We start from the raw sequence: 19,257 nt of genomic DNA, 5'->3' as shown, positions 1-19,257 counted from the left end.
TCAAGAAAGGCAGTTTGAAAATATCATAGCCCCACTTATCCCATCAAAGAGAGGGACAGATACTAAATTTCACCTGGAAAGCCAACTGTGATGGACTCTCTGAAGGGAGTCCCTAGAGGACTCGTTGAGAAGGACCCTAAGCATGCATCTGGGCTCAGCAGGAAAAGGAAGCCAAGATCCAGTCACTCCTAAGCAGGGAAGGGGTAATGCATACAACCTTACTATCAGGCTTCCCAGAGTTATATTCATGAGCTTCAAAGGATTTTGGTGGCTATGAGCTGCTGAGCTGCCTCTATATAGCAAAGAAGGCTGTTTACATGATTCTGGGTAGCAATGAGTAGTATTCAGAGATTTCCATCAGAGTGGCTGCATTTAGTAAAGCTTTGTTGGAGATTCTTATGATTTGGAGGAAAAGCTGGAATTATATTTTAGCAATCTTTCTCAAAATAGGTAATAAGAAACTAAATACCATGGGTTTAAATTAATAAATTCCTCTTTACAAGTAAAAGAAATTTTATAACTATATGAGGTGATGGATATCAACTAAACTTATATGTAGTAATCACTTTGCAAGATATACCTATATCAAATCATCATATTGTACACCTAAAACTTATACAATGTTATATGTCATTTTTATCTCAGTAAAACTAGAAAAAATAAACCAGATTTCTTCAATTATTAGGTTCCTTTCTTTCAAAAAGTACATACCCAAAAGTATATGTATGATACTCAATTAAAAGTTATAAGTAGAAGCAAAATCAACAAACTCTGTCAAATAAAGTTTTCCTGAAACACCAAGTTTTTGTCCAACCTTCTAAGACTCTCCATTAGGACAACTATAAACATTTAAATTTTCTAAAGCTCAAGACCACACATGATCAAAATAGGGTGAGTTTGCAGGAGAAATATGTTGTGTTACCATTTAATGCATCTAAGTCAAAATTCACTAGCCATTTCGCCTTTTTTTTTTCTTTTTTGCTGAAGGGAGAAAACTACCAGCACAGTCAACCATGGGATTTCTTAACCATAGAGAACAATGGAATAACTTCAAAGGTGGACCTTTCTCCAGAGCACCAAATGCCTGGAAATCTTGCCTCTTTTTAACTATTACCTGCTGAACAAATTACCTTCCTTTTATCATTGAGAACTATATTCTCTAAGAGATTTTTTTAGTTTAATAAAGAAATGCCCAATTGTACATGGAGGACTACATAATCTCAATCTCTTTGATTTATAGTTTAAGGAGCAATATAACAAATATGTATATGTAGGGCAAATAAATACTGTGCTGAATAAAAATATTAAATCAGCATAAAAATGGATAATCATGTTTCACCATCATAGAGGATATACATAATGCTATAAGAACATTAGCAATACTCAAGATGACAAAGGGAAGTACCCAGGAAACAGTTGGAAGAGTAAAAGGAAGAGACTGATTATTCCAGATGAAAACATAACTGGACATTTTAAAAACAACAATGATAATATGAAGAATTATAAAACTGACCCCAGACTTTTTTAGTGCTGAGTACAGAGTTCTTCCCTTTACAGTTCAAGTTCAATGCTACCCAATTTCCAGTTCAATGCTATCAAAAGAAGGGTAGAGTTCAAGGAAGCCTTTTTAGTGTAATGTATTCTTAATATCATATGCTATAAAGGGCACCTGGGTGGCTCAGTCAGTTGAACGTCTGATTTCGGCTCAGGTCATGATCTTATAGTTCCTGAGGTGGAGCCCCACATTGGGCTTAGTGCTGTCAGCATGGAGCCTGCTTTGGATCCTCTGTTCCTCATTCTCTCTGCCCCTCCCCTGCTCACTCTTTCTCTCTCCCAAAATAAACAAACATTTAAAAATAAAAAAATATATCATATGCTATATGATATAGGGTCACTGGGGGCACTTGGGTGGCTCAGTCGGTTAAGTATCTGACTTTGGCTAAGGTCATGATCTCGCAGTTTATGAGTTCGAGCCCTGCCTCAGGCTCTGTATGGACTGTTCAGAGCCTGGAGCCTACTTCAAATCCTCTGTCCCTCTCTCTCTCTCTGCCCCTCCCCTGCTTGCTCTTTCTCTTTCTCAAAAATAAACAATTAAAAAAATGTTTAATATCATATGCTATAATATTTAGGGTGACCTGATGGCTCAGTTGGTTGAGTGTCTGACTTCAGCTTAGGTCATGAGCTCACAGCTCGTGAGTTGGAGCCCTGTGTCGGGCTCTGTGCTGACAGCTTAGAGCCTGGAGCCTGCTTTGGATTCTGTGTCTCCCTCTCTCTGTGTCCCTCCCCACTCACACTGTCTCTCTCTCTCAAAAAAATAAATAAAAACATTAAAAAAATTAAAAAGATATTTAGGGTCACTGAAACTGTTGGCATTATCTACCTAGACTACTGGCCTTCCCTTCCTCTGAATCTCAAAGAGCCCCCAGTGGTTGAGATGGCATAACATACACTAAAAGTCAGTGTATAATAATTGTGATAGGCACTTCACACATAAAGTTAACATTTGAAAAATAAGACTATGTATTTTGAAGTCTTATCTGATGCTTTAATTGTAAGAAGTGTTTGGGAAGCAACTGAAAGGAACATTTCGTCCTGTGTCTTCTGTACTTGATAACTTCTATAAAAGTACTTACTACATTAATAATACAGTAACTATTAACCATGAAACATTTGACAAAAGGGAAATAAAAACATTGCAGATCAAGAAGCGGTTTCCCTCAAATTGTATTCCTTCTCCTTTCCATTTTCAATAGAAAAAGGAGAATTGGGGAAAGGCCATGGAGCCATTAGCAGGTACCAGTTTCCCAGGCTACTCTTTTCCTTACTTCTCCAGTCCCTATTCCTAAAACCTCCAGTGAATGAAGCTGCCTGTTCTATGCCAGCCCTTTTATCTTTCTGTAGAAAAGGGAAATGGCTAGAGCAGAAAGGCACCAAACCACAATGGTGTGGTGGTTTGTACTTGATCCCATTTGCATTTTGAGCAATTAATTAGTGGTGCAGAAAGAGCCCATATTGTATACCATCTCTTTCTTAGAGATTTCTGTAGTGTCACAAGAGTATTAGCATCTCAGCGTCTGTAGTCCTTAATGTCAGCCAGATATATAAAAGATACATATATATGTAGAAATTGCAAGTTTGCTTTCTTCTTGTATGTTGTACAACTCATTCTGCAAAGTAGTTCTACATTATCTGACCTGAAGTTGGATTTATTAGGTAATTGTGGTAATATTAGGTAATTGTGTTTCATGGTTAATAGTTACTGTATTATTAATGTAGTAATTACTTTTATAGAAGTTATCAAGTACAGAAGACACAGGACGAAAATGTTCCTTTCAGTTGCTTCCCAAACACTTCTTACAATTAAAGCATCAGATAAGACTTCAGAATACATAGTCTTATTTTTCAAATGTTAACTTTATGTGTGAAGTGCCTATCACAATGGTAGGCATCTAACAGGCAGATGATATAATAATAGTTGTTGCTGTCATTAATATTACTGGTGGTGGTGGTCCTTGCTGTCATTGTTAAGAAAAGTGAAAGGAAACATTCTACTTTGGACAATTACAATACTGGTAACATGGAGAACTTACTAATTGCCAGATAATACTCTATTGCCTCCTTTTAAGAGAATTGAGGCCTAGGAAAGTTAAGGAATTTGCCCAAGGACAAATAAAAGGAGATGGCAAAGACAGGAGTAGGATCTAGTCAGTTTGGCTACACAACAGCTCTCTTAGGCTATCTTAATCACTTAGACCATTAAGCTGTTTAACCACCTACTATAATGACCTAATTGGGTAAATGGGTATTCTATAAAGTATTACTAAATTGCCAAAACAAAACAAAACACCCACAAAAACACAAAACAGAACAACCCAAGGAAGAATTTTTTTGTTTGCTGATTTGTCCTTATCTGTATATGTCACAGTGGCAAGAAGACAAGGCTGAAAAAAGAGTTTTAGCATAAGATATGGGCTAATAGGCACAAAGCCGAGCAATAATTTTAAAAAGTCAAAACAAAATAAAACCGGGGCACCTGGGTGGCTAAGTTGGTTAAGCGTCTGGCTTTGGCTCAGGGCATGATCTCACAGTTCATGGGTTCGAGCCCCACGTTGGGCTCTGTGCTGATAGCTCAGAGCCTGAAGCCTGCTTCGGATTCTGTGTCTTCCTCCCTCTCTGCCCCTTCACCACTCACACTCTGTCTCTCTGTTTCTCAAAAATGAATAAACATTAAAAAAAAATTTTAAAGCAAAATAAAACTATCCCTCCCCTGAATAAAAAGACCCAAACCTCCCTGTATTAGATGAAAGGGAAAGATAAACAAAGGGTAAATTATTTAACAAAGAATAAATACACACATATAAGGAAGGAAGCATAGGCCCGCCCTTGGACTCCAAAGTATCTGATGCATGGGTTGTGTGTCCCCTGATTTTGAGAACTCTCTTGTCCATACCCTTTTTCTTCCCATTTCTTCCAATTTTGGAAGACTCAGTCATGTTTCATTAATCCATTATGTGGCAAGTCTAGAAATCAAAAACATTCTTATCAACTCCCTAAAATATTAGGAATATTTATATAACTTATTTCCCTCCAATATTTCCCCCTGTCTAAAAAAGTTTCTTCTTCTATTAAGGACAAGAAAAAGTTTCCTAAAACTCAAATGATAAAAAGAAAGAAGGAACCTGAGAGTATATCTTCCTTGACTTTCTTCTCAAATCAGTTTTTTAAAAAGTACTAGATTTGAGATATGGTCCAATATATTACTTTTGAAAAAGTAACACAATTTAATTTCTATTACCCTCTTCCATCTGAAGCAGACCACTTAATCCAGGTAGGTAGAAGAAAAAAAAAATCTGACCTTAATAATATGATATAAATTTACTGGAAATTTTATAAACACAACTTTTCTTGTGTTTATAAAAACACAAAAACCTGGGAAGTACACACAATAATCTATTAGTAATGTTTATCTATTGATACTGTGTAGTTTTTAAACTGTCTTTTTTGGGGGGCACCTGCCTGGTTCAATCAGTAGAGCATGTGACTCTTGATCTCAGGGTCCTGAGTTTGAGCCCCTCGTTAGGCAGAGCCTACTTAAAACAAACAAACAAAAACACAACAACAACAAACAAACAAAAAAACCTATCTTTTTTGTCTTATTAATGTCTTCTAATTTTTAAAGTAATGAACAGTATTATAGCATAATATAATAAAGGAAAAGGAAAATATCATATAGCACGTGAGCTAATCCCAACTCTATGACTATCCTTGAACACAAGCAGTTTAAAACAGGTTTATTACTTAATAGCTGGGTTTGCAAAGTGAACACTCTTCACCTTTTCCTGGTGCTTCAAGATTCCAGGGAAAATCCAGATCATTCCAGCACTTAGACTGACAACCTCTCATCAAGATTTGGAGTTTCCACTACTACTTTCTATCATAATTACTCCAAACTATTTCCCCCCAGTTTTGATATACTGGTATTGGCCCAACCATCTCCCTCAACAAGTTCCTCTTTTGACCACGAATAAATATTTTCAAGGTACTACACTTGGCTGTTTATAAAAGCTGACTTTTAATACCAATTATGTGGAGAAGATAAACATTAACTTTAAAATGTATGGGGGGAGGGGCACCTGGGTGGCTAGGTCAGGTAAGCATCGGACTCTTGATCTTGGCTCAGGTCATGATCTCACAGTTCGTGGGATTGAACCCCACATCAGAGACTGCTTGGGATTCTCTCTCTCTCTCTCTCTCTCTGTCTCTCTCTCTCTGCCCCTCCCCTCCTTGCTATCTCCCTCTCTCTCAAAATAAATAAATAAACATTAAAAAAATAAAATGTATGGGGGAAAAGGATCATTACAGTTAATGACAAGAAAGAACAAGAAAAACACTGATTTAAAAAAAAATCATGTACATGCTAAAAGAAAATCTAAGATACTACTTCAGGGTTAATCTAATTTTAACAGCAAGATAGTCTATGCAAAAGATAGATGGGTATATATATTTTTTAAACTAATAATTTATTTAAAAAATATTTTAGATTTGTATTTCCAAGAATTGTCTACTGAAGTCTGAGAAGCAATGACAATTCAGTAACAATAAGCACTTCCTAGTACCCTGATTGTGGTTTTCTACTACCATTCCCCACTGAAAAGCATCAAAGCTCCTTGAAGTTATAGCCAATTCCAGGTCTGACGCAGGAAATACACAAGAGGAGCCTTGAACAAAGAGCAAAGAAGCTATTGAGGGGTGATGGATCATGTCAAAAGACATGAGTCAATATGAAATGTCCCCATAGACCAAAGACTAGAGAAATTGAACATAAAAGAGAACTAATTCAATGGAGTGAAGCATATTTAAAATATGAAAACTCACAAATTAATTTTTGCTACTCAAGGTGAAGAAGAGAGCTCTGCTTGGGGAAAAATAACAACAACAATACAACCCAAATAAATCATCTAAGTGAATGCTTCAAAAAGGAAAAGGAAAGAAGGAAATATTTATTTTGCTCTTTCTGTATTTCAGAGTAACCAAATTGTCCTGGTTATGAGAGTTTTAATATTTTTAATGAAGAATTTCAGCTAATAAATGTGGAAAGAATGACAGAATTATAAAATTACCAATTTGCAACCCTTGATGCAAAATTCATTTACTCAATGATAATGGGGGAACTCTATAATAGAGGGGTCAGGCTGACATCTCCTGAGCTCACTGCTCAAGTTTAGTATCACTAATAGTCAAGCCATGAGACACCATGAGCCTCCCCATAAGAGAGAAAAGGAAGCACACACACTGTAGAAAGTACTTCTGCCAATGGGTGTAGTGAATATAGTCAACCCCCTATAGCTAACTTGCATTTATAGGATGAAGGAACAAGAAACCACATGGAAACAAGCAAACTCAGAACAAGGGACAGGTGGACAGAACAATTTATTTTTTGCAACAACCTAAGCTTATCTAGTTTATAAATGATAGAACTAGGATTCAAATTTAGACTAAAAACCCCATGTTTTTTTCCCCACTAAAACATGCTATTGGACATAGAAAAAAGGTGAGCATAAAAATGATACATTCTGTTTGTGGTGTGTGTGTATAGTTGGTTTTAGTTTGAGGTTTTTGCTTTTAAGGCCCAATTTATTGACTGCGTGCCAGACATAGTACTAAAAGGACAACTTCATGTAACTTGTCAGTTTTGTTACCTTTTTCTTTATAGATGTTGTCACCCCCTCTCTAAACTTTAACAGTTATCCACGCAGCCAGGCAACATTTATAGAAATCCTACAAGTGAAGTGGGTAAGCACATAGGCTGTAGAGTCAGATGACCTTAATTCAAATCCCACTCCCACTACCTCTATGATATTGGACAAGTTACTTGGTCATTTATTAAGAAATTTTACAGTCACATATATAAATTATTACTGTCCCTCACAGTTCTCAGATTCTTTGACTTTGTATAAGAAAACTACTGGTAGGGGCACCTCGGTGGCTCAATTGATTGAGCATTCGACTTTAGCTCAGGCCATGATCTCCCAGTTTGCAGGTTCGAGCTCCAGGTAGGGGTCTGTACTGACAGCGTAGAGCCTGCTTGGGATATTTTTTCTCCCTCTCTCTCTGCGCCTTCCCTGCTTGCATGTTGTGCTCGCTCGCTCTCTCTCTCTCTCTCTCTCAGAATAAATAAATAAATATTAAAAAATAAAAGAAAATTACTCGTAATGATGAATCACTAAATTCTACTCCTGAAACCAATGTTACACTATATATTAACTAGAATTTAATTTTTTTGTTTATTATTTTGAGAGAGAGAGTGTGAGAGAAAGGGGGGAGGGGCAGAGAGAGAGAGAGAGAGGGAGACACAGAATCTGAAGCAGGCTCCAGACTCTGAGCTGTCAGCACAGAGCCCAACGCGGGGCTCCAACTCATGAACCGTGAGATCATGGCTTGAGCTGAAGTTGGCTGCTCAACCGACTGAGCCATCCAGGCACCCCTAATTAACTAGAATTTAAATAAAAACTTGAAACATGAAAATAAAAAGAACATTACTTGTCATATAGCATTACTGTTCACATACATTTTCTCTATTAAAATATTTGCTGATGATAGTGATAATGACAAGGAAATCAAACATGGTTCTTGCAAGCTCTCACAATCTATATATAATCCAAAACTAAAAGCAAGCATATATTCACATTTCTCTTTTGTCTGTTTTTGCATTTCATTTAGTCTTTGAAATTGACATTTGTTGCTCTTGATTATAATTAGTTGGGTCTAGTGTCTGTCTGACTCCCCCATTAGACTGTGAGTTCTTAGGGGAAATATTTTGTTTAAAATTAGAATGAGTAAACAAACAAACAAACAAACAAAGAATACATTGAGCTTTTTGTGTGTCTAATCTAATTATACATTAAATGAATTTAAAGAGATATTATTGCTTCCCAAGCACATTTCAAAAAAGCACAAAGCTAATCATGCATTCAAAACAAAAGTGTTTTATTTCATTTTTATTCATCCTCTTTGCTGAAAACTTTGGAAAATGCAAATAGATTAAAAGATGAAATTTCCAACCATTTTAAACAGTTCTGTACATTTAAATCTAGATCAATCTCTTTTGACAGTTTCTGAAGCCAAAAGTATTTTAGGTACTGAAATAAAAACCCAGCCCTAGTAACTTTATTCTAAAATTAACCATTTTACCAATATACTTATGGATATGAAATATGTCTTAAATTGTTATGGAAATAATTACTGTAATATGCCAACTAATTTCACAATTATTAAAAAGTGTCATAATTAAAAGATAAAGTATGATGCTATTTTTTTCTTTGTAACAAAGAGTCACATGTTACTACTAGAAATCTTTACTTTCTTCCTTGAAATACCAGAAATTCTTCTGTAAAATAAACACATCTCATGGAGACTCTCTGGAACTAGTATAATTACCAGAGGCAATCCCTGTGTAAGATCAAAGAAGCAAAACAATAATAGGCAATGTGTGACCTCTACCATGTCACCAGAGACCAATTTTTCAACAGGGAGAAGAGTCAATAATCCAGAACAGAAAACATTAAATAACGAGAAATGCTTCCAAAGTGTGGTTTACCGCATCCATCAAGGCTGCCACACTCAGAGAGTTCAGTCTCTACGGTTTCAGAGAACAAACTTGTGTGGATTTATCACACCAATTATTCAAATCTACGTAAAACACCAGAGGCAAAAACCAATTTCTCAAATGCAGAGTAGAATTTCAAAAGATACCACAATAATTTTCCAAATTTCACTGGATGCGTTAAAAAGTATAATGGGAACAGTACAGATGACTAAATCTTTTTCATATAACATTCACCTAATTTCTCTTATTTCCAATCGCCACTTATTTTTCCCAAGAAGTTGTCTACAAAGTGGGCTATAAACATTAACCAGATAAATACATTCAGTAATAATACATTGAAGACTTCTGCAGGTTTTTGTTTTGTTTTGTTTTGGTAATACTGGGTCCCTGGATCCAGAAACAGGGCTTGCTTTGGTCTCTTTTGTAATGTATTGAGATGGCCAATAAGAATTATAAGGGTGCAAAGTAGGGTAATCCCACTCATGGTAATTACAGTACAACAGAAGTACATTTAAAAATGACTTCTAAAAAGCACCACACAGAAAATTGGGCTTCTTTAGAATCAGCAAAAGTTGATTGTTTTTAGATATGACCACCAAACAGCTATGTTCTTTCACAATTAGATGTGACTTAGGGACTGAACAAATATATCTGAATTTAATTTGCAAAACACCCATTCTGCTGCTAATTCATAGAGTAGTAAAAAGACTTAGCTTAGAAGAGACAGTGCTGGAAATTCAAAGCAACTGTGAACATTGGGTTCTTATATGGATTTGTTAACTCCTGCTACCTTCATCTTTCCACTCTGTCATCTGCCCATCTTTCCACCTTCTTATCTTATTAACATTGCTAATTGTATTTGTCAGTTTTGCCACAATTTCAATGCTACTTAAACAGCTGTGGGTTTTCTCTAGGCAATTATCAGTCACTACACTTAGGTTTCTAAATTAGTTGTTGAAAGGCACTTTAACCTTGAGAAAATAGACACTAAGCACACTAAGCCTTACATTTATGTATATGTTGCTCCAAAACGAGTAATTGTTAAAAGAAATTGAAAAAAAATCACAAATATTGTAAACTCACAAATTAGTAAGAAAATGCTTAACAAAGCCTGTTACACACTACTCATCATTTAATCTTTCTCTTACTATATATATAGTAACATATACTCTCTATGTGTTTGTACATGTATATAGCATATCAACTGGAACATCCAATACTGCCAAATTCCTCTAACAGTCCCCTTTTACTACCTGCCAGGTGGCCAAGACCTTTCAAAGGTACCCATAATCATGGAAATGGTATCTTGAGGTCCTGGGCTCTGGTAAGGAGAGCTCTCACAACATGCAGATTCCGCCCCCCAGCCCCCACTTTCCCATTTCCCTTCTAAGAGAAAAATCCTTTACTATATTTCTTTTCCCATTCTCTATTCTTGACTCTGACATTGATTTTCTTCTTTCTACTAAAATGGACAAGAAACACATTCAGGGAGAAACACAGGTTTATGATTATTCATCAACTGATACCCACTTCTATGAAATACAACTAAATTTTTAAAACATCTTCTGTAATCTAGAAACATATTTCATGTGTCATTTATTTTCTTTATACATTAAAATAAATTCTAAGGAAACTTTTTAGAGTTCACACGTCTTGGTGTTGTTAAAGGTATATAATATCCTGTTTATAGATCAGTCAAAATCTTGTTAGAATAATTTTTAAATTAATGTAGGCTCCACCTTACCCGTCTCCCTCCCACCCCCCCACTTTCAGTTCCGAGGAAAGAAAAGGGTGGTAATTCAACAGTGCAAAATTCTTCACTGAGAGACAAACATTAAAATGATAAACATTTTGGAAAGTGAAGTACACTTCAAACCCTCACTGTTCTTTCAGACCTATATTGACTCTTATACTAGTTGCCAACATTTGGTAAGGATTATCCTACCATTAGACAAAAGCAAGCATTCCTTAGATAAATCAGGAGTTTTTGCCATGAGACTCATAAAACCTTTTCACAACACAGATTTTCAAGAGAATCCTTTAAGGTTTTAGGAGGCTGCTCCTTTTACTGAGTAACAAAATACACCCCGTGGTGTCTCACTGACCCCACTCAGCTGTCCTTTGACCTCTTCAATTGTTGAAGCCTAACTCCAGGCCCACAGAATTTGCCTCCCATATCAAACAGGGGATGTTGCTAACTCCTAGCACCTGGTGTAACAAAACGCAACCGTTCTCCACTCTTCTGTCTCCTCTGCTCCTTCTCTGATCATTTTCCAGATGTTCCAGGCCCAAATGTTAAGCCAACACTAGGTTCCAGGGTCTGCATGGTCACGAAGGCACAAACAGGGACCACGCTGAAGTGGCAATGACCCTCTTGTTCTTTTTGGCCTCAAAAGGATTCAGCACGAGGAAAAGATCTTTGCCCTTTCTTGGAAATGCCAGGCTACTCAAACACATTGTGACGTACGAAAGGAAAGACAGTCTTGGGCTATGCCCTGATAGATAAGAGTTCCTTAAACAGCATCCCTAAATCCTTAATTCCAAGCCAACTTTTAATTTTCTTTGATGTAGGGAGAAAAAAAACAGTATTGCCTTTTCCTTTTCTAAATTAAAAGCCTCCTAAAAATAGGGGAAAAAAACCTTTTAAAACATATATCTCAGGATAGTGTTATATGATAATTTTTATACGGTCACTACATACCATTTGGGTTTTTCTGCAGATGCCAATAATCTAGATGTCTCTCTTATTAGACAACTTAAAAAAATAAAAACCACAGCAAAGAGGAATAAAAAACTGAATTCTTATATTAATTTAGGTATACAGGAAATACAACACAAAGGCTGTTGTCAGAAAAAAATAATTATCCAGCAATACTGAGTAAGCAAAAGCTTATTGCTGAATAAGGTTTTTTGCCCCCTTTTTTTGTGTGTGTGGAGAGGATGGGGGAGGGGAGAGGAAAGCAGAGGGGAGGAAATGGAAGAAGAGCTCATAGAAAATATCTCCTTAATCAGTTGAAGAACCAAATACAGTAACTTTATTTAAATTCTAAACATAACTTCCTAAAACAAATTTGATCTTGAAAAATTTGGGGGGATACTATAATTGTACAATACCTTGGTTTATTTATTAACATTTTTGAATCACGGTCATGATTAAGTTGGGCTGTCAATACTTCAGGGAGCCTGTTGTCTAGATTTTACTTGTTTAAAGCTTTTTTGCACCTGCAAAAACATAAAAAAAATAAAAATATATGTAAAGATATGAATTAATTTCCAAATTCATTACATTCCAGAAGAAAATTATTTAAATATTTACAATTCTACAAAAATTACAATTAGAAATGAATTATCAAAGTCTCATGTAACTCCATATACCTCATAACTGGCAAATACAGATTTCCTCCATCTTAAATATTCCCAAATAATCATTCTTAATTACATACACTCAAAAATAATTTCTCTTGTTCTTAATATTTCCCCCTCTTCATCCTACTAAATTGAATAAATCTGTCAAGTCTGCATTTTCGACAAGTGTTACCGCATGCTAAAAGCCCCACAGACTATTTTTATTTTAGGAATGAAAATAATGAAAAGCAGTTTTCTTATTCTAGGGAGTTTGAATTTCATAATCTCTGATTCTCGGCCAAAATTTATCTCCTCAAAGAACTATCAAAAATTGAAGACATAACTCATATTGCTTAAAATAATTTTTCTACTTTTTGAAACTAATGCTTTAATAATCTCTGAGAAAGAGAGACTGCAAGAAGAAAAAGAGCTACTGTTTTCTACCCTTTTGAGTAGTGTATTTCTAGAAGTAACTAAACTAAATAATTAAAATCACATATAACTGGTTGAAAATTATAGGGTACATATTATTCTCTCCTTTAAGTAGATTATGTTCAAAATAAACTATTGGGTGAAAAACAGGAAATACAGTTATAAAATATCAAGTGAAATAAAAACTATTTGTCAATGATTTTAATATGTAACTTAGAAATATTTCTGTTCCTGTGTTATTGTGTCTAAAGGAAAACAAAAGGGGACTTTCCTAAGAATATACTAATTTCAATATGCATATTTATAGCACTAAAATATTAAAAGTAATATTAACTTATGCTTTCTAAAGACAGTTTTCATTTTATTGTCCTTTTATTCCAACGTGAGAGAGAGGAAAGAGAAAACCATTTTAGATTTTGAAATAAAAATCTTTATCTTACCTCTCCTACTGTCAGAAGAATGTCTTCAGGCAAAAGAACAATTTAAAAAGACGCAAAAAAAAATATAAAAAATTTAAAAAAAAAGGGCAAGACGCAGATTTTCAAACTTATGTATCTCCCACCCACCCACCCACAAATAGACATCTTTTTGTAAGTCAGGAGTCTTGCTACCTACAACTAAACCCAAGATTACCCCATATGGTCAACAAGGTCAAACTGCATTACTGCCAATGAAACTATATGACTCCACAAGGACCTTAATGATTTTTAAAAAAGGTCAGTAATCCAATTCCAATAGCTTCAGAGTCTAAAATTGCTAATTTTTGGCCACGTGCTACACACTTCACCTGCTAGTAATGACATTTTTGTATTTTCTTCTAATTACACTCAAAGCTAAGACCTTTGGCCCTGGGCCACAGACCCCTATTCAGGCTGCACACATTCTCTTAAACGACCTGATCCTTTGTTGTCACTCTTACTCTTTCATCTATTATTTACACCCATAGAGAAGGAAGAGACTCTACCATTTGTATAGCTTAAAGCTTCTAATCATCTTAATTTCTTTGCCTTTCAACCTATGGTCTTTTTCATAGACTAATGCCAGAAAGTTTGACAAAATCATTTTTTTCAACCACATCCTCCCAGCTCCCCTTCCCCTTTCCTACTCCCTGGCCAACCTCTCTCCTGTTCCTTCTTTTACACAGGAATGATTCTGCATCAGTCCAAATTTACAAATTTTGACTTTCACCAACAAATTGAATTTCTAAGTATAATACAAAATTTCTATGTTGTTTTGACAGATCAATAACAATTATATTTCTTTCTTTCATCAAAGGACCATTAAATTAACTGGAAGTTTACTTAAAATATGCCCCCAGTCTCACTAAGTCATGAGCATAGATTTTTTCAGAATCCCCCGCAAAAATGTCAAAAAACTTAACAGTAAAGATGTTGGTTATGTGGTTATTACTTTTCCAACATTTTAATATCTACAGTTGCTCAAATGCTTACAAGAAAAAAAGGAAAGAAAGAAAAGCAAAAATATAAGGAAACTTTTTAAAGAAAACAAATTTCTTAAATAAAAAATTTTAAATCTTTACATTTTAAGACTACTAATTCTCAAACAGCAAAATTGTCACATAAAACAATGTATATCATTGCAATTTCCCAACATTTTCCCCCAGACTTTTTTTAACTGTCCAAATACATTTTGCAAATCCAAAGCACAGAATTGTTTACCATGATGCAGTCGTGCCCCTCAGATCACAGTAGCCACCAAAAGCCTCTGATTTCCAAGATGTTTATAAAATGACATATGATCCATCTTTGCTCTCTCTTTCTCTATTGCTCAGCTTACTCTTGATTTCTAACAGTGTTTCCTTGTTGTCTGTCCTTTCTGCAGACCCCGAAACCCCTTGTCTTTTCTTATTTTCACCATTTGCTTCAACCAGCAGTTCACTGGAGACCCATCCATCTTGTAATGCCTAAAGTGACAGATGCTCTCAGGAACCACCACACTGCTGAGTGAACAAAAGATAACATCACCTCTAGGAACTCCAGAGAGAAATACAACTACAACCTTAAGACAGGGGCTGACTTGACAGACACTGGACCATAAACCTCTTCTAAGTGAAAAAAAACAAAACAAAACAAAACAAAACAATTGCCACACGCACACACACACACACACACACACACACAATCTGACACAAATCAAAGGCAGAAAAGAGTGATTATTTGTGCATTGCCTTTTCACTCTGAGGCTCACTTTTCCCTCCCAACGCCTTTATATTGGGGCAATTCACTTGCCAAGAGGCAAGAGAAGTTCTTGGGAAAAAGAGCCTTTCTCAAGTATCTTCTTTTATTCAACCATATTTGAAGTGAAATTTATTCACGTGTGTGTTTCAGTAAAGCTAAGTCTTATGACAGAGCATTCGTAAGCCTGACCTGTCCTGCTTGCATAAAGCAATATCTGGACTCAGAAATGCTGACTCAATTCTACTGCTAGGCACAGGCATGCTTTGCAAATTAAAAACACATTTAGAAATTAAAAAGCAACGTGTGACACAATGTCAACAATATGTGTAGCTCATAAAAATGGCTCACCATTCATTCATCAGACAACTTCCAACTTGGGTTAAAAAGATAGTTAACAAGAGGATTCTGGGAAGGGCTACAGATCTCTTTTCTAACAAAGGAAGGGTTATATTAACATCTCCCAGCAACAAACTAATGACAGGGACGCTGTAGATACAGGGATGCTGCCTGATGCCATCTAGGGTTTTGTTTTTCGTTTTTTAAGCATCTTATTTAAAATCTTCATGCAGGAATAGGTAAATGCAAATTCTAACATTTAACTTTAGTTTAACTCTAAATTTACATAAATACAGCGAAGGGAAAATTTTGAAGAATAGAAAAACAAAACCTGACTTGAAGGTCACTTAAGAACATCATGTGATCAATGTCAATTACAGAGATTAACAACTGTTTTTTATAATAGGTATCAAGCAACAAGGAAGAAAAATCTCTGCTACAGCTAAATTATCATTTTCAAACCAGGTAAATGATACAAATATTTATGTTAAATCTAAAATAAAGAGTGAAATGCTTAAGAAAAGTTCTGTCAACTATACTTCTAAAAAGAAATGTAAGCATATGCCGTGGCATTTCTTTGATACAAGTATTTTAATTTTCCTTTAAAATTTTTGCACAAAAAGCCTTTAGTTACAATTATTTTTCTTTGAAGTCACTAGTGACTGTCCTCTCAGTCCCATTTTACTAAAAAAATATAAAACTTAAAAGATATTTTATCTCCGGGGTTTGAACTATTTGTGGGGTAACAGAAAAAAGTCCAACCTGATAAATCAACATATCTGTTTTTTTAAACATTTTTTTAATGTTTCTCTTATTTCCTCAAACATTTCAGTGTATCTGTACAAATAAGATACTACAAATATTTCAGAATCTCGGAATTTTCTGGTTTTTATTTTAATGCTGGCAAAACAGAATGCATACAAAATAATTTAATGAATATGCACAATTTATATAACTAAATGGGAAAAAGATTAAATAGAGACTGCTTATCAATATAAAAAGGACTTGTTCTAATATAAACTTGATCTTTAAACCAGATCATTTTGTTTTTTGTTTAACACACCATGATCCTAAGTAATTCACCCAGAATTACTGATCCAAAAGTACCATATCATTCAACACTTTCAAATTTTGGCATTAATACCAAAAAGAGAGACGTGACCTTGAAATGACAGTTCCATTGCAGAAGGCTCCCCCCCCCCCCCAAAAAAAAGCCCACTTAAATGACTTACTTTTAAACACAATAGGATCGATATGCATGCAGGAAAAGTACACCCCTGTGGAAAGTTCTTATTGCCTGATTGATCAAAAACAAAACAAAACTTTTCTTTTTTAAGGGCCCCTTCCAGATCACAGTCAGTGCCAGAAATCCACACAGGAAAAAAATCCATCAAAATGAAACCCTAAAAGGGTTTACCCTTCACCATCCTATTTGCACTTCAAAACCCTGTAAGTCCTTCAGTTAAACCCCAGGGCTGAACCATTTCAATAATAAGAGAGGTGGCCAGAGGTGATTTATCTCCCATTTGGCCTCTGGACAGAGGCTGTAATGTCTACGAAACTTCCCTTCCCTGAGTCGTACCCTCCCCCAAGTCTCAACCTTCATTTGTGCGGCTTTGGATCTGCAACCTTACAAACAACTCCTATGCCCCTTCCAATCAGATGCAAGAACGGTCTGTAACTCAAGATTTGGGTACATTTTCTTGGCAAAGCTTTCACAAAATGGAATGCTGCTGAGTAATTAGAGCTTTGAAAATACCAGGTTAAATTTCAGGTTCTCTTTGTTATAAGTGGGGGAAGAAAAGAAACTTTCTTTAGCTTCTCTCTTCTCACATATGTTAATTGTTGTCAGAACTTCTTAAACTTTTTCCAATTTATACTTTGATACTCAATGTTTCTGGCCACATCAGCCAACTTCCTGCAGTGATGTTCATCTAAATTTAAATCCTTGCATTGTAAAATATCTTATCCAACAAAGTACAGATTTCACAGGTCATACACTCCTGGGTCAAAAAGACCTTAAAAACAGATATCAGACCACTATGACTCAACTGATTTATCTTACCTACCCTTGTTATCAAATATGTACTATAACTGTCATCATACAATTTTCCTCTAGTGAAATAAACATCAAACAATGTCAACAGTTATTTACATAGAAATATAGGTCCCAGCAGTCATCAAATGTGAAACACAGTGAAGTTATTCCTTAAAAATGAAGGATATTTTGTCAGTATGCATGAATTCTCTATTTCAAAATTACATTCACATGCGTCTTAGTGTGGAAAGAGGATGAAATATATATGCAGTTTTCCCTGTTTTCTTTGTTGTTGTTTTTTTCGTTAAATGAGAAGTTTGTTTTTCTAATTGATTCTGATAAATTCCAATTGAATGCCACATTAACAACTTGCACTAAATGATTCCACTATAGTGATTTCATTTTTACAAGTTGAAACTTTCAAGCTATGTCACTAACTTCATATATTTAAAGACTCACAGGCAAATATATATTTCACTGAAACCTAAAATCAGTTAAGAAAAATTTTGAATAATGCAATTAAATATATGCTGATAGTTAAAAATACAAGAAAGACACATTTTTGTCAACTAAAAATTTTTTATGTTTTTGGAGATATTTATCAATAAAAATTATATTTCTGCCATTAAAAAATGTACCATCAACATCCTTATACCTCATTAGCAAATATTTTTCATTTTCAGAGCTCCAACTACCATGAATTCAAGAAAAAACAATCCTCACAGCAAATGACGTTATTGCATGCTACCAAGTCAATGAATCTCACACGTGTATTTGAGATAACATAATAATTCAAATTGCATAAATAAACCAGGAAAAATAGATGGCTAAAAAAAAAAACAACTAAGAAACATGGATTATATCACTGAAACAAACTTTGGCATTAGTAACAATATTCAGGAAAACAAATTTCTTAACCTACAGGACATAAAATAAAAACAAAAAAAAATGCTTTCTTCAGATAATCAACAAGAGTAAATTGATCCACCACAGAGGAAATATTCAATTTTCATTAAATATTTACTCAGTGCAATAGGTTGTTAGGTCTATGTAGACCTCAAAGAAAAAATAGTTCCTGTCTGGTAGGAATCAGGTCTTGGGAGAATTGAATGGAGATGAGAGGCAGTTTCTCAAGTCCTGACACTGTATTTCAAATTGACAATGCTAAAAACTGGAGATGTGCTATAAAACGTATAGTACTACTTTGAAATCTGATACAAAGAAAGTGATACTTATTATGATGAGCACTAAGTAATGTATAGAATTGTTAAATAACTATATTATACACCTGAAACTAGTATAACACTGTATGTTAACTATATTGGAATTAAAATAAAAAAACTTAATAAAAAATAGAAAACAAACAAAAAAAACAAAGAAAGTAATACTTAAGAGACTATTAATTTTAATAAAGTTTGACTGGATAAGCAACTTCATTTCCTATTGTAGCACAATAAAATTCAGATGTTCAAAATCTGCAGTCCCCAACTCTCCCACTCTATAACCATAGCCCAGTCACCGATATTCTCTGGGCCTCTTATCTATAAAATGGGGAATAAAGTAAATACATTTCTAGATTGAAAACATTATGGTGGTAATGGGGGAGGGGAAGAGATCCCATTCACAGTAGCAACAACAAAAATAATACCCAGGGATCAACTTAATAACAGATATATGATAACATTTTTTAAATTGCCAATCTTTATTTAGGTGATTTAAGTGAAATTTTACACACATAGAGGAATGTGCTACGTGTTTTATTTTTTTTTTTTTATTTTAAAATTACAGATTTAATCTCAGAG

General features: G+C 34.8%; 1 protein-coding gene across 11 annotated transcripts in view; it reads right to left on the bottom strand.

Annotated features, from left to right (window-relative positions):
* Positions 1 to 19,257, bottom strand: part of GREB1L (GREB1 like retinoic acid receptor coactivator) — a 287,968-nt gene that overhangs the window by 150,579 nt on the left and 118,132 nt on the right. For 5 of the 11 annotated variants that reach the window (XM_045041740.1, XM_023241804.2, XM_023241808.2 and 2 more), the window contains one exon: positions 12,221 to 12,328. The gene's annotated coding sequence lies outside the window, so the exon portion shown is untranslated. Of the gene's footprint in view, positions 1 to 12,220; positions 12,329 to 13,323; positions 13,347 to 14,562; positions 14,844 to 16,649; positions 16,987 to 19,257 lie in introns of those variants that run through there. The other 6 variants (XM_023241805.2, XM_045041745.1, XM_023241806.2 and 3 more) reach the window with 4 other exon arrangements.

Source organism: Felis catus, chromosome D3 (assembly GCF_018350175.1).
Source record: "Felis catus isolate Fca126 chromosome D3, F.catus_Fca126_mat1.0, whole genome shotgun sequence".
Lineage (NCBI taxonomy): Eukaryota > Metazoa > Chordata > Mammalia > Carnivora > Felidae > Felis > Felis catus.
Note: the sequence above shows the minus strand (reverse complement) of the source record. Positions and strands in the feature narration are given on the sequence as shown.